This window comes from Notamacropus eugenii, chromosome 2, assembly GCF_028372415.1.
Source record: "Notamacropus eugenii isolate mMacEug1 chromosome 2, mMacEug1.pri_v2, whole genome shotgun sequence".
NCBI classification, from domain to species: domain Eukaryota; kingdom Metazoa; phylum Chordata; class Mammalia; order Diprotodontia; family Macropodidae; genus Notamacropus; species Notamacropus eugenii.
The window spans coordinates 383,587,205-383,603,241 of record NC_092873.1 but is presented as its reverse complement, the minus strand read 5'-3'; the positions used below and the strand labels follow the sequence as shown (position 1 = coordinate 383,603,241).

Here is a 16,037-nt window from a genome sequence, read left to right as displayed (position 1 = left end):
TGAGTTTGAATATTGACCCTATCACATACCAGTTGCATATTCATGGGCATCTCATTTCATCTCTCTGAACATCAATTTCCTCACCTGTGAAGTGGGTGTAATATGCTGTCTACTCCATAATGTTGCCATGAGGAAAGCATTTTGTAAATCTTCAAATAATATGTAAATTTAAGGTGTTATTTGTATTAGTTCAGACAATATACTAGATGTCACCTGGCTAGGGCGATTTGAATACATTAAAATTCTCAACTCTAGTATTCTACATATCATACTTCTATTTATTCAGCATAAGTTTGGATTAGATATTTTTTACAGCCACATCACATAGCAGATTGAAATTGACCTTTCCTTAAGTCTTTTTCCACATGAAATGTTTTCTATGTCTTCCCCATCTTAAAATTATGATGTTGCTTTATAAAAATTAAGTTCAAAACTTTATATTTATGACATATTTATTTTTGCTAAACCTAGCTAATCATTATGGCCTACAGGTGCTTTTGGATCCATGGTCTGTCATGCAATGAATTATTCTTTTCCTGCTAGCTTCAGAGTTTTGCAAATCTTATAAACATGTCATCTAAGCCTTCAGTCAAGTCATCAATAATAATATTGGACAGAATAGTACTCAAGACTGCTTTTGAAGTCTTCTTATTATATTTATGCATGATGAATGGATTATTTGATGGCAATTTAATGAATTAGTGAATTTATTGGAGTGGTCACTCCCTCCAAAAATTTCATTGATTTAGCTGGCATGTTTTTCAGTTTCTCAGTTTTCTTTTATGTGGAGTCCTGTTGCTATCTTTCCAGAAATTCTCTCTAGGCTACTAAGCCTACACTTCAAAAGATATCAAAGAGAAGGAAAAGGACCTGTGTGTACAAAAATATTTATCACAGCACTTCTTGCGATAGCAAAGAATTGGGAATTAAAGGGATACTTATCCACTGTGACTGGATATATAAAGTATGGCATGTGAATATAATGTAATGTTACTATGTTGTAAGAAACGATAAAAGAGGCAGTTTCAGAGAAATTCAGGAAAGGCAGTACTAACCGATGCAGAATGAAGTGAGAAGAACAAGGAAAACAATATATACAATAACGACAATGTAAAGAAAAATAACTTTGAAAGACCTGAGAACTGTGATTGATCAACTCCAATTTCTTCTTTTAAAGAATATTTTGTTTTTCCAATTTTAGGAAAAGACAATTTTAACATTCATTTTAACAAAATATTGACTTCCAAAGTTTTTTCCTTCTCTCCTATCCCTTCCTCTAAAGGGGGGTATATGGGGAGGAGGGTAGCTAGATGGAGCAGTGAATAGAGTGCCAGCTCCAGAGTCAGAAGGAACTGAGTTCAAATCCAGCCTCAGACACTTACTGGCTTTGTGATCCCAGGTGAGTTGCTTCATCCTGACTACCTCTCAAAAACAAACCAAAAAAATTATGTGAAGGGTGGCTTTGTAGCATCTGCAGGAGAGGAAATGACAGGTGAAGTAATACATAGGGAAAAGAGGATGCAGGCCAACAGTTGGGGGCCAATTTGGGACTCTAGACCAGTTCTCTTTAGCTATGGGGTCATGACTCCATAAGGAGTCACATAACTGAATATGCGGGTTGCAAAAATTTGGCAACAGCAAAAGTTTTCTGAATGCACAATGACCAAAAATTATTTACAAATTGAACGTGTAATGAATTTGAGGTATTTCTGGCAGCACTTACCAGTATTGCATCATGCGACTTCACTCCAGCCTTGGTTCTGAACACACAAGATGTACACTTTGCATCGTGCATGCCATCACACTATGTGACACCAACAAACACTGCCAGTCATGCCTCAACTCGGATTTGAGGCTATTACATGTTAGGAATTGTAGTGTTTTTACTGTACATACAAAATTTTATGCTCTTACAAAAACATAATAATTTAATTATGAAAAATAAAGACTTTCTATATTTTCCTACCATCATTCCCCAGCAAGTAAGTATCAGATTACTATATCTTTATCTTGTATTGTGTTACAATGCTTGATTTTAAAAATTGCCATTAATCTCCTTCTTTTACAGAGACAAAAATGTTTGATTGCAGCAAGTGAAGATAAAAGACTTAATAATTTCTCCACTATCATTGCTCTATGTTTAAGTGTGAACATCAGTTTTTAAAATTAAGCACAAACAAATGTAAGTGCATAAACTAAAGCTAGTATTTGAGAAATTATTAGCAATATTCATATTTTAGGAGAAAAATATTTTTCAGTTATGGATAAGAGGTTACATTTAGACAGAAGAGGTAAAAATACGGATGATAATGTAGCAGAGTACTCACTACCAGGTTATAGTACACCTAAATTGACAAGAAAAAGAAAATATGTCGAATCATGTGGCTCTCAAGAGGGTGAAGTTTAAACAGACCATCATAACTGAAAGATGAAGTTGTTATATTTTTGACCGAGCAGAAGTCCAGTTTTAATTTTTTATAATGATTTATGACTTTCAAAGCTATGTTATTTGTTATATATTTTTGAAAAACTAAATGGCTTAAACATGTTGCTTCAAGTTAAAAATTGTAACATGATAAAATATAAAATTGAAAGTTTTACTTAAAAAGTTAACATATGGAAGAATAGGGTGGAAAATGGTTCTTTACAAATGTTTATAGCTAGAGATGATTTTATAATGTAAAATAGCCTTCTCAAAGATTTAATTGTAAGAGTTATAACTGATCATCTGAAGTGCCTGGAGACATAGCTCCAGAAATACTTTCCTTCAGATTTTGATTCTAGAAAACTAAACTGGGTTCACAAACCAGACTCAATTTAAATTAAAAAAAAGTCAGTCATCTGCCACTAAAATTTCAAGAAGAATTTGCCAAGTTATCAAGTGACACAGTTTTTAAACTCAAATTTCCTAAAAAATCATTAAATGAATATTTTCTTGGGATTAGGAATTTCCAACCACTACTAAAATGATTCTAAACATATTTCTGTCATTTTTTACTATGTGTTTATGTGATGCAGTATTCTCAGCATTGATGATTAAAAAATAAAAATATCAATCGACTGAAACTGTTCAAGATGCTTTACACCATGCAGTATCAAACATTCCACTAAGATTTGATTTTTTACGTAAAAATAAACAAGCACATCCATCTCATTAGTACACAAATTTGCTTTTGTCTTTAATAAATGGTAAAATTATATATATTTATATATATATCAAAGAATTGTTTTAAAATACATTTCTTTATGGTTTATCATCAATGAATATTTGATTTGTTTGCTTATTTGTTTACTTGTTTACTTACCTGGGATCACATAAAAATTTATTGGAAGAAAAGGAGTTGTAAGTGGGAAAAGAATAAGAAGCCCTGTTCTAGACCATGTTCTATACTTCTTGTGTACGGTAATCAATTACTCTGTTACATATATTGATGCCAAGCTTGGAGTAGATAGCAATCTATCCTTAAAGCCAGCTTAATCTGAATTTAAGGCTTGCCTTTTACACATACTGGCTGTGGAAACCTGAGCAAATTCCTTAACTCCTCAATGGCCCAAACTACTTTCTGATGTAATAAAGTTGCACAGAAGGGACTGATCAGACTGATGGATGGAATTTCCTTATCTGGGTGTTCACTATAACAATGGAATCACAGGTCCCTACCCTAGTCCTCCATAATCTTGGTGCCTCTTTGAGACTATCAGCAATTTATTCCATCTTATCTTGTTTATACATACGTCTATATTGTCTCCCTTATTAGACTGTGAGCTCCTTGAAGGCAGGGACAGTTTTTAGCCTTTCTTTGTATCTCCAGCCTGTAACACAATGCCTGGCACATAGTGGGAACTTAATAAATGCTTGCTGACTTGTCTTACTTGTTGATTATCCTTATTTTATTCTATTTGTTAAAAGAAGGGAGTATTATGGTGACCAAGAGATTAAACTGGTTTCATGCAGCATGAGCAGAGCCTGGTTGAGGTCCCTCTATGATATGTATAGAAACTTCATTAACTTCAAGAATATAATACTCCAAGTCTATTATATCAAGGATTCAGGAAAAGAAATGACAAATGAAAAAGTTAGGTAGTCCTTGATCCTTGGGGCTGGCACATAAAATTAGCCAGATGCTACAGGAAGAAGATGGATTTAAGTAAACCATAATGGAAAATCAGCAGAGAATAGGTCAAGATAACCAGATCATAATTTGAAGCAGTTATAGGTCAGCACAACAGCACTGTACTAGGACCATGGAGGACCATCTTTCTCTCAAGCTTGGACTTGGGTGGGACCAATGAGAGACAATGCAAATTGTAATATATGGCAACCCAGAGAGGATATAAAGCTCCAACATTTGTCACTTAAACTTCAGAGTTGTATGTCCTTTTTTGGTTGTTTTATGACATTGTGGATTGTTTGAGTGACAGTTGGGGAGGAGCCACACCTTCTGATTTTGGCTTTGGTGTGAGTGAGATGGTGCTCATCAAATATAAGATACAGCATCCAGAGAGGAAGGTGGACTCAAGCCATGAATACACAGTGACTTTGGCCCCCATAACTCCAAGCAAAGTCATCAGAAGGGTGGCCACCAATGGGTGATTATTAATATAGTAACTGGTTAACTCTTTTACATTACTTCATGACCTCATTCACAATAGAAGGAGAAGATGGGGAGAAACGTTTTGGCTATCAGCAGGATTCCTGATTGATACCTGGTTTCAGTTTGTAGGGAGGGTCTGAGAACAGTAGAAACCAGCGAACATGGAATGTTAGAACTGAGTCATAACACATAGGATGGATCTTAGAATGTTTGAGTTGGAAAGACTTAAAGGCTACCTAGACCAAAGGTGCTTAACCTGGGATCTGTGAACTTGTTTTTGCTTCTGTTTTTAAAAATATTTTGTTATTAGTATTTCTATATAATTGGTTTACGTTGTAATCCTATGCATTTCATCTTATGCATTTTTATTTAGGCCAGCATTCTGATTTGACAGAAAAGGAAACTGAAGCCTGGAGAGGCTAAACAACTACTGTAAGGTCACATAGGAAGTTAGAGGCAGAACCAGGAATAGAACACAGGTCTTCTGACTCCCAGGCTGCTGCTCCCTCTACTATCACCATGTGGTATGTTCAAGGTATTTCAAATACAAATGGCAAAGAGATCCATACACTGCACAGGAGATGCAGAAACAACCAGTGCTTTGTACCAAGGCAGCACTGGGACTGATTTATATCAATATTGCTCTGGGTATGATGCTACTGGACTATACTGAGAGTGAATCTTCTCAATTGGACAATTCCATGATCAGGCTTCACTTGGACTTCTGCAGGTCATCTGGTTCAAATGATTCATGGACCATCCTGACATCATATGTACCATCTGCTTTTTGTCATGTAGACAGGCCAATGTTTTTGAACCTCTCTCATTACTTGTCTACAGGCTCCAGATAGTGGGATAAAGTCATTCTCCAAATTACTGGTAATAGCAATGGCCCAGAACTCTTTGTGTCCTTCTGACATGGCCTTCTGAATGGCAGTGCATTCTATCCAGATGCCTAGTGGGTAGGCAGCATTTCCTAAATTGCATCTGAAAAAAATCTTCCCATTCAGAGTCAGAAGAGCTGATCTCACTGGGAAGTTACTGTAGGGACAGTAGGCAAACTCCTTGGCCTCTTGACTCCTGCAAATGAGCTGCTTCATCTTAATTGGGTCTAAAGGCCCCCAAGTGCTTGAGTATGGGGCCAGACCAACAGAAACTTGAGCTATGGCCTTGACCCTGAGGAGCTCTACTCTCAGGTCAGTAGGAGGCAAGTAGTGGTGACTGGGGATGGGAGGCAGGCACCAAAAGGGTGTTGGCTCTATCAACTCCAATTTCAAGGGGACTGATAATCAAGTCTGATAGTTTTCTTTAGACAGAGGTGATGGACTTAATAAGCAAAATAAGACATATATTTTTGGACATAGCCAATGAGGGAACTGGTTTTTCTTAACTATGTATAGTCATTGCAACGGTTTTGTTTTTCTTTTTTTGTAATGTGGGGAAGAAGGGGAAGGGGAAGGGGAGGTAGTGAGAATCAGGAAATTAGATCATTAATTTATTTAATATGCATATTTATATTCATATGTACATATATATGCATATATAATGGATATAAGTTCAAACTTGGCCTCAGACACTTACTAGCTGTGTGACCCTGGGTAAATCACTTATCCCTATTTGCCTCAGTTTCCTCATCAGTAAAATGACCTGGGGAAGGAAATGGCAAACCACTTCAGTATCTTTGCCAATAAAAATCCTAAATGGAGTCACAAGAAGTTGGACACAACTGAACAATATAGTTTATCATATGTAATGCAAAGAATTGAAGGAAGAGCAATAAGAAACAAACACTACAGATTTTAAAGAGACTGATTGAGCTTATATATACTTAAAAAGAAAAGCAAGTTACATATAGTGGAGATCAGTGGTTTCATGTACAATCCTTTTGATCTTACTTTATGACCCTGATTCATCTGGGATTACTCAGTTCACCTAACATGAAGGTGCCCTGAAAGACCTTTGGAGATTGTCTAAATTGGCTAACATGGAAAACTTTGTGCCCCCAACCATACTAATAATCAGCCTTCTTTGGTTGACTGTCCACATGGTTAAAACTAGTGATACTGACCATTTCTTTCTTTCTGGTGCTCTTTCATATTATGTATTCTGTCGCAGTACAGATGCTATGAACTGAACTGGTGAAAGGGAAAGGACTTCTTTCCCCTACTCTCTCTCTTTTACTTTTGGCCAAAAGGGGCCAAGGTCTCCCAGTGCATCCTGATGACCTGCACAGCCCTCACTCACTCAAATCAAAGTCAAGTGCAAGTTATGTCATCCTTTCTCTGATGCCATGGTCTTCTTTGGCAACGAAGGACGAACACAATCCTGTGAGTAAACACAGCTGGCTGAGTGGGGACCCAGTTAGCTGGGTAACTGAGCTCCTCCTCTTCCGTCTTCCTTCCGTCTCCCTTCCGTCTCCCTTCCCTTCCCTTCCCTTCCCTTCCCTTCCCTTCCCTTCCCTTCCCTTCCCTCTCCCTTCCCTCTCCCTTCCCTTCATTCTCCCTTCCCTCAACTTGCTGCACTGTGAAACTGGAATGTCAATGGGCCTCTGCCTAAGGGCTCTTCTGGACCCTCCTAGCTTTAGTGTGATTATCAATAGTAGCTATTGCTGCTTCCCTCCCAGCCTGATGTCTTTCTTTTTCTTGGCCTCATCAAAGGAGCCATGCCATGGCTACTTCTAAAACTTTCCTATTCAATGAATGAGCATTTCCTCATCCTAAGTGAGTACCTGCAAAGACCTTGGCTTAAAGGGGCCAGGGTCTCCCAGTCATCCTGATGAATATCTGGTCACTGGATTCAGATGGCTCTGGAGGAGAAGTGAGGCTGGTGACCTGCACAGCCCTCCCTCACTCAAAACAAAGTCAAGCGCAAGTCACGTCATCATTTCTCTGATGGCATGGTCTTCTTCAGCAACAAAGAACGAACACAATCTCTTTTACCTTAGCTCTGAGAAAGGATCTGGGGGTGATTATTTCTTTTCTGTGTTGTTCATTCTCCTAAGTATCAGGTGTCAGAGGTGATCCCGACAGGATTTTGAAGTTTTGAATCTTGAAAATCTTGGAGTCAAGATTGTAAATAAGAGCAGTACAGCCAGTCAACCAGAATAGCATGGAAACCTGAGAAGCCAGATTACCTGGGACTCAAGCTCAAAGTGGATTTGAACTTGGAACTGGGTCTGTACTTTATAGGAACCAAGTTGTTATGGATCTATCCTCTTCTACTCCCCAGAAACTGAAGTGGTACAAAGAGGGCAAATGGACAATGCCTCTCACATGTTGGGGGAGCAAATTTATTTAAATATATTTATGATTATACCTTTTGAAGCAAATATTTCTTTGTAAAAACTAATCTGTCTGTAAGTGACTAATGAAACTGGGTTGCAAAGGATTATCAGTTGTGCTTGAGACAACCCTTTTGGTAGGATCTGGAGTCACTGGCACAGACTCTAGTTATATCTTAAGCTCCCTCATAGAAGAGGGAGTGGGAGATGGGAAATATAATCTTTTGGCTTCTAGGCAGCAGGGTCCTAAGGTATAGTCTATGCTATATATAAAATACTCTTTCTATTTGGAATTTTTTTAAGTTCAGAATGAAGAAAAAAAGAAATTCTCCATAGAAGATCCCGTCAAAGCACTGGAAGATTTTTTCTCCATCCTTTAATATCTGGGAAGTCAGGGTGCACAACATTGACTGATCCATCTGCTTTTTCCCCTTCTCACCTCCTTTTCGGACTTCTAAATGCTCTTGATGATATTTTTATATCACCTCTTACACATAAGTCTTCATCAGTAATATGATGGAGCTATACATAACAGAGTGGGATCCATTTTGTAATTCAGAATCTGACTGCTGGATTTTGATTCCTGCTGTAATGGGAGAATGAGAACTTGATTGGATTTCCCTTCTAGAGATTCCCCCCAGTTCCATAAAGGTGGATTCCAATTCTTCATTCCCTTGTTTTTCATTTGTATGTTAATTGTCCATGGGAACCTCATAGCTTTTTATTGCTGCCATGGGTGATACTAAGATCCACACCCTCAAGTATAATCTGATCAATATTTTCTTCCTACATGCCAAAGATGTTCTCCAACACAAATGGTGTTCAGAAGATCATCTCTATCAGTATTATACAGAGATATATTTCTTCTACTCCCTTGTGGGGTGGTATCAGAAGGCTGCCATTTAATTGCAATAGCTATCAACAGGGACATTGCCACTTGTAATTCCCTCTACTGTTTGACCATTGCAATGTCAAAGTTGTGGACACAACTGAGCCCTACCTCCTTCGGATTCCTTGTGTTGGTCCCTGAAATAAATAGTTCACCACACCATCCATCTATGACTCCATTATCTCTTGTATGACTTTGCCCTAGGGCAAAGCTTGGCCTTCACAGACCCTTCCACAAAACCAGGAACCAGGAAATTAAATAGACTATCAAGAAAGTCTCTGGCCCCAGAAGATATTTACCATGTCATAAAGTTAATTCTAGGTCACAGTATCTGTGCCCTCTAACAAGGAGATAAATCTCACATTCACTATGTATTGATCCCTTCACCAATTAGATTGAAATCAACATATATTTTCATGTGCCCAACAATTGATTTTTCTTCTCTAGGCTGCATCTCTCCTACATGAGCTAACAGTTGGGAAGGTTGAGAAAAGTCCTCTGAAAGTTTACTCAAGGAGGGAGGAGGAGGATATTCACCCTGTGGCTGAGGAATAGCAGAAATGCACCTTTATAGTTCTAGATATAGCACTGTTGTAACCCTTGAAGACATAAAAGGAGAATGGAGGTGAGTAAGAATCACATTTATTGCCTTTACTTTCAAGTAATTACCTTCCTGTTCCTCCAATGTTGTCCTCAACTTCTTACTCTCATTCACCCTACATATCCAGTCTGTTGCAAATATGTATGATTTTGCCTTTAAAACATCACTTTCATGCCTCCTTCTGTCCACTCAGTCACCACCCTCATTCAGGTACTTATCTTCTTTTACCTACATGACTACAGTAGCCTCCTACTACCTCAGACCTCTTCTCTCTCATACATCCTGCAAAGTTATTTTCTAAAATACGTGTGATCATAATACCTGCCTTCTCAGTGAGATTCAGAGGCTCCCAATTACTTCCAGGATGAAATACAAATTCCTCTATTTGCCATTTAAAGCTTTTTCATTCCCCATCCTCTTCCTACCTTTCCAGACCTTGAGCTTTATTGTCCTCCTTGCATTCTACAGTACAGCTACACTGACCAATAGCAGCTTCTTGAATATGATAGTTCATCCCCAACTTCCTTGTCTTTGAGTTGGCTTTCTCCCATGAACCAGAAAGCTTTGTCCCTTTCCTTTGCTTCCCAGGTTCCCTAGCTTTTTCCCACACTCATATCTCACTTTCTGCAGGAAGCTTTTCCTAGCATCCCCTGATGCTGAAGTCTTCCCCTTTCAGATTACTTTCATCTATATTCTATGCATCTATTATTTACATGTTGTCTCATCCTTTAGAATATATACTCTGAGGGCTGGCACTCTTCTGGGCTTTTATTTGGATCCTCAGGGCTTAGTGCTCTGCTTAGGTGCTTGATTTGCTGACTGATTGATCTTTCCAAGTGTGAATAAAAGGTCTCTGTGTTGTTGGCAAGTAGGGTCAAAGTTATTTTACTTGTATCCATTTCTACAGTTGGCACTGTAGACCTCTCAGACCTGTAGTCTGAGAAGCTCTTCCCAAGTATTTAGGTGGTAGTCAATTATTGCTGTCTGTCCTTTCAAGATATGCATCATAACAAAGGAGAGGAAAAAGGTATAACACCTTTCAATCAATTACACTTTTTCTTTAAAAATAAACATATATACGTATATGTATGTGTATCATACATATATAATAACATATGTTATATATACTATACATGCATACATATATATATATATTCCCACTCATAAACCTTTTAATACATTTTAAAAGGAAGACATGTTATGAGGATTTAAAGTTCATATACATAGGTGATAGTAATAATAGCTCATATTTGTGTAGTACTCTAAGATTTGTAAAGTACTTTTAAAATCCTGTGTGGCCAGTAGTCCAAAGAATATTAGGGCCAAATAGCTGGAATAACTTCCCCAAAGTCACTTAACTGTGGTTGATATCTGGAGTTTTCAACTTAAGTTCCAGTTTTCTCTTCAATATAGATTAAATACATTTTAAAATCATATTCAGTGATCAAAACCCATCATTTTCGTCTAGGGCTAAACTTAAAACTCAACTCAATGAATTTTTTTTGTTGAAATACTTGTTTGTGAATGTTGATGTTGGAGATGACATGACATCAAATACCATTTTAAATATTTTCATTTTTATAATGCTTCATATAATGTGGTGAATGGAATTGACACCCATGCTGTAGCTCCTTTCACCCCTCACACGGACTTTGCAGACATACTCTCTCTCTCTAGAATGACTATTTATCAGTTTGCTCCTGAGGCCTCACTGATGCTCTTCCATTTACACAGACCAGTCACTCACAATACCAACACTTCCAGAGCTTAAACATGATGATTTACTCATCAGTAAGTGAAAAATAAAAGAAAAAACTAGGCAGCAAGCCTAGGTAGCAAGCATTCATTGAGCACTAATATGTGCTAGGCATTGTTTTAAGTTCTGGGGACATAAAAATAGAAAAAAAATGCTGTTCCTGCTTTTAAGGGCCTCACATTCAATGAGGAAGGTATTAGGTAAATAGCTGTACATATAAGATAGGTAAGAACATATGGAAGGGAAAAAGGGTTGATTTTGGGGAAAGTCTCTTGCAGAAGACAGAATTTCAAATGAGTCTGGGGAGAAGGTAAGGAAGTTAAGGGATATAAGTAAAGAGAGAGGGAATATGAGTTTGTAATAAAAATTACAGTGACAGGATGTGCAAGAAATGGAATGTCACGTGTAAGAAATGTTGAATAGGCCAGCGTAGTTGTATTGTAGAGGACATGGAGTGAATTAAAACATGAGAAAACTGAAAGGGCAGAAAGGCATGCATTTATAAAAAACAGATGGAAGAATAATAAATACCTCACAATTCACACATAAACCTGGGGGACATTTTCCAACCAACGCATTCAATTTCTGCAAGGAACATTGGCCATGCACAGAAATCTTGAAAGGAAGCACGTCTTTGAGGAAAACACATGCACTTAGGATAGCTCACCACTTTTGACTGCTTTTTTTGAAGGCTCCACACTTTTCATAAGTATCTGAGCTTTCATCCCAATTCCAACTTGGAATATTTTTATCCATAGACCAAGATATCCCTTCTTTTGAAGAATTGAGTTATCTATATTGATCTTTTAAAAATATAGATCACAACTTTAGAGTTCAGCAGGTAAGAAGTCACTTGTTCATCGTCTCTAACTCTGTCTTTCTCTCCTGTATCACACCCATAGCCTTACAAATAATTGTGCTGGCTGTCAACACAACAAATTCATTGTCTCTTTGCTTACTCTGTGGGGTTTCCTTGATTGTTTCTTCCCCACTCTGAAACTTTCAGTATGCAACCCTGCTTCGTTGTGAATTTAAATATCATCACCGATTTGTCTGTGCCAGAAAACTAACTTGGTTCCACCAAAAAAAAAAAATCTAGAATTATTACAACATACAGAATGCCAATACATATATACAACTTAGGTAACTTTCTTTTGATTAGTATAATAGGAACAGGAAATAAATAGAAATGTGTATACAATTATACTGGGGAAATCAAGTAACTATGGACTTTCCAAGACCTAGATCAAGGATTCTTAACTGTGTGTGTGTGTTTGTGTGTGTATGTGTGTGTGTATATGTGTGTGTGTTTTGGACCACTTTGGCAATCTAGTAATGTATGTCTAGGAATCCTTCCTCAGAATCTTTTTAAATGCATAAAATTAACACAAAGGATTATAAAGGCAACCAATTATATTTTTAAACAATTTATTATTTAGCAGTCACTTCTGTTTGAATTTTGAGTTCCAAATTCTCTTCCTCCCTCCAATCCCTCCCCCACTCACTGAAAAGGTGAAGCAAAATTATATGAGTTTTACACGTGAAATCATCCAAAATATATTTCCACATTAGCCATGTCACCAAAAATGAGCAAAAACAAATAAATAAAGTGAGAAAATAAACCTCGATTTGCACTGAGTTCATTAGTTCTGTCTTTGGAGGTGGATAGCATTTTTTTTTTCATCATGAATCCTTTGAAATTGTCTTAGATAATTGTATTGCTAAGAGTAACTAAGTCTTACAGTTGATCATCATTACTGCTACTGTGTACGATGATCTCCCAGTTTTTCTCACTTCACTTTGCATCAGTTCGTATAGGTCTTGCCATGTCATTACTGTTGTTGCTTTTCTGAAACCTTACACCATTTTTTATAGCACCATAGTACTCCATCACAATCATATATCACAACTTGTTCAAGCATTGATAAGCAATCTTCAATTTCCAATTTTTTGTCAACATATGCTGCTGTAAATGTTTGTACATACAGACTTTGATCTCTTTGGGAGACAGACCTAGTAGTAATATTGCTGACTCAAAAGTATTCATAGTTTATAACCTTTAATCCTAAATTGTTCTCCATAATAGCTGGACCAGTTCACAACTCCACCAACAGTTTATTAGTGTCCTTATTTTTGCTTGTCTCTTCCAGCATGTCATTTCTGATAAATATGAAGTGGCAACTCAGAGTTGTTTTAATTTGAATTTCTCTAATCAATAGTGATTTGGGGCATTTTTCCATATGACTGTATACAGTATTGATTTCTTCTGGAAAATGCCTGCTATATTCTTTAACCATTAATCAATTGAAGAATGGCTTTTATTTTTATAAATTTGATCCAGTTCCATATACATATATACACATGTATATATGTATATACCCACACACACACATACACACACACACACATATATACACACACATATACATATACACACATCTAAAATGAGGTGTTAGAAAAGCTTGCTATGAAATGTTTTGATTATAATATCTTTTAGCAAAATGTAATTTCCCTGATTACATATTTGAATTAGATCTATTTTTGCTTTTGTTTTGTTTGAGGTCATGTTTGATATTCCTGCCCTTTTTACTTCAGCTGAAACATAATAGATTCTGTGTCAGCCCTTTATTTTAACTCTGTGTGTGTGTGTGTGTGTGTGTGTGTGTGTGTGTGTTTCTGTTTCAGGTATGTCTCTTATAAAACAGTATATCATTAGATTCTGGTTTTTAATCCATTTTGTTATCTGTTTCCTTCCATTTTATAGGTGAGCTCATCCCATTCACATTTATAATTATTAAATGTGTATTTCCTCCCATCCTAAATTTCTCTCTCTCTCTCTCTCTCTCTCTCTCTCTCTCTCTCTCTCTCTCTCTCTCTCTCTCTCTCTCTCTCTGGCTCTGTGTCTCTGTATCTGTCGGTCTGTTTCTCTCTGTCTCTCTCCTGTCCTTTCTCAGAAGTCTGATTTGCTTTTTACCACTGCCTCTATTAATCTACCACCTTCCTTATATTTCTTTTTCCCTTCACCTCTTATTTTCCTGTTGGGTGAAGTAGATTTCTATACCCAGTTGAGGTTATATATATATGTATGTATGTATGTATGTATGTATGTATGTATGTATGTATGTATGTATCTATCTATCTATCTATCTATATTTATATATGTATATATTCTTCCCTCTTTGAATGAATTCCAATGAGAATGAGTTCAAGAACTGCCCACCACCTGCCCCTTCATTTCCCCCTCCACAGTAAAAGCTCTTCCTTGCATGCCTCCTTTATGTGAGAAAAATTTCCCCATTCTACCTCTCTCTTCCCCCTTCTCCTAGACCCTCTTTATTATCCTACACTTTTTTCTGAGTCATCCCAACATTATCAATTCCTTCTCATGCCTTTTTTTCTAAATAACCTAGGAATGATAAAGTTCTTAGTAGTTACATGTATCATCTTCCTATGTAGGAAAGTAAACACTTTATCCTGTGTTTGCCTTTATGAATTCTATCTCTTGTTTACCTTTTTAATCTTCCCTTGAATCTTATATTTTAATGTAAAATTTTCTGTTCTGGTTTGGTCTTTTCATTAGGAATGTTTGAAAGTCCCCTATTTCGTCAAATATCCATTTCCCCCTGAAGGATTATACCCAGTTTTGCTGGGTAGGTTATGCTTGTCTGTAATCCAAGCTCTTTTGTTCTCTGGGATATCTTATTCCAATCCCCTCCACTCCTTTAACATGGATGCCACTAAATTGTGTGTCATCCTGACTATGGCTTCTCAATATTTGAATTGTTTCTTTTTGGCTGCTTGCAATATTTTCTCTTGGTATGGGAGCTCTGGAATGTCGTTATAACATTCTTAGGTGGTTACATTTGGGGATATCTTTCAAGAGGTGATCAGCAGGTTCTTTCAATTTCTATTTTACTCTCTGGATCTAAGATATCAGGGCATTTTTTTTTATGATTTCTTGAAAGATGATATCGAGCTCCTTTTTGGATCATGGCTTTCGGGTAGCCCAATACTTCTTCAATCATCTCTTCTCAATCTATTTCCCATATCAGTTGTTTTTCTAACAAGATATTTCATATTTTTCTTTTTTTTATTCTTTTGGCTTTATTTTATTGCTTTTTTAATATCTCATGGAGTCATTCATTTTCTCTTGCCCAGTTCTAATTTTTAAGGAATTATTTTCTTCAGGGAGTTTCTGTACCTCTTTTTAGATTTGGCCAATTCTGTTTTTTGAGAAGTTCTTTTCGGTGAAATTTTGTGCCAATTTCTAATATTTGACCAATTTAGTTTTTTAAGGCACTATTTTCTTCAGTATTTTTTGTGCTTCTTTTATCTTTAGGTCAATTATTTTTTAAGTTGTTATTTTCTTCTGTATTTCTGTACCTCTTTTACCAAGCTGTTCATTCTCTTTTCATAATTTTCTTGCATAATTCTCATTTCTTTTCCTAGTTTTCCATCTACCACTGTTATCTCTTTCTTTAACTCTTCCAGAAATTATTGTTGGGTTTGGGAATAATTGGCATTTTCTTTGAAGTTTTTGTTTATAGCTATTTTTACATTTTTATTTTCTTCTGAGGTTATGTCTTATTCTTCCTTGGAACCATGGTAGCTTTTTATGACCACATTTTATTGTTGTTGTCTTTTGCTCATTTTCCAACCTATTTCTTGACTTTAATCTTTATGCTAAAGGTGGACTCTGCTCACCTGGCCATGGGGTTCATTTGTGATGCTGCTTTCAGAATTGGTTCTGGGGGTCTGCAAGATTTTGGTGCTTCCAAGGTGGTATGATCCAGGGGAGAGATATGGTTACCATTTTCCTTCTCTTCATTCTTGTCTTTATTCAAGAAAGATCTCTACTCTTCTTTAGCTTAATCTGTAGTTAGGCTAGTAATCTTGGCCCAGGAACTGTGGTCAGG

At 36.7% G+C, this 16,037-nt stretch overlaps 1 pseudogene; it reads right to left on the bottom strand.

The window, feature by feature from the left end:
- Positions 1–5,307: 5,307 nt before the first annotated feature.
- LOC140523109 (cytidine deaminase pseudogene) lies at positions 5,308–8,806 on the bottom strand (annotated as a pseudogene).
- Between the last annotated feature and the right edge of the window lie 7,231 nt (positions 8,807–16,037).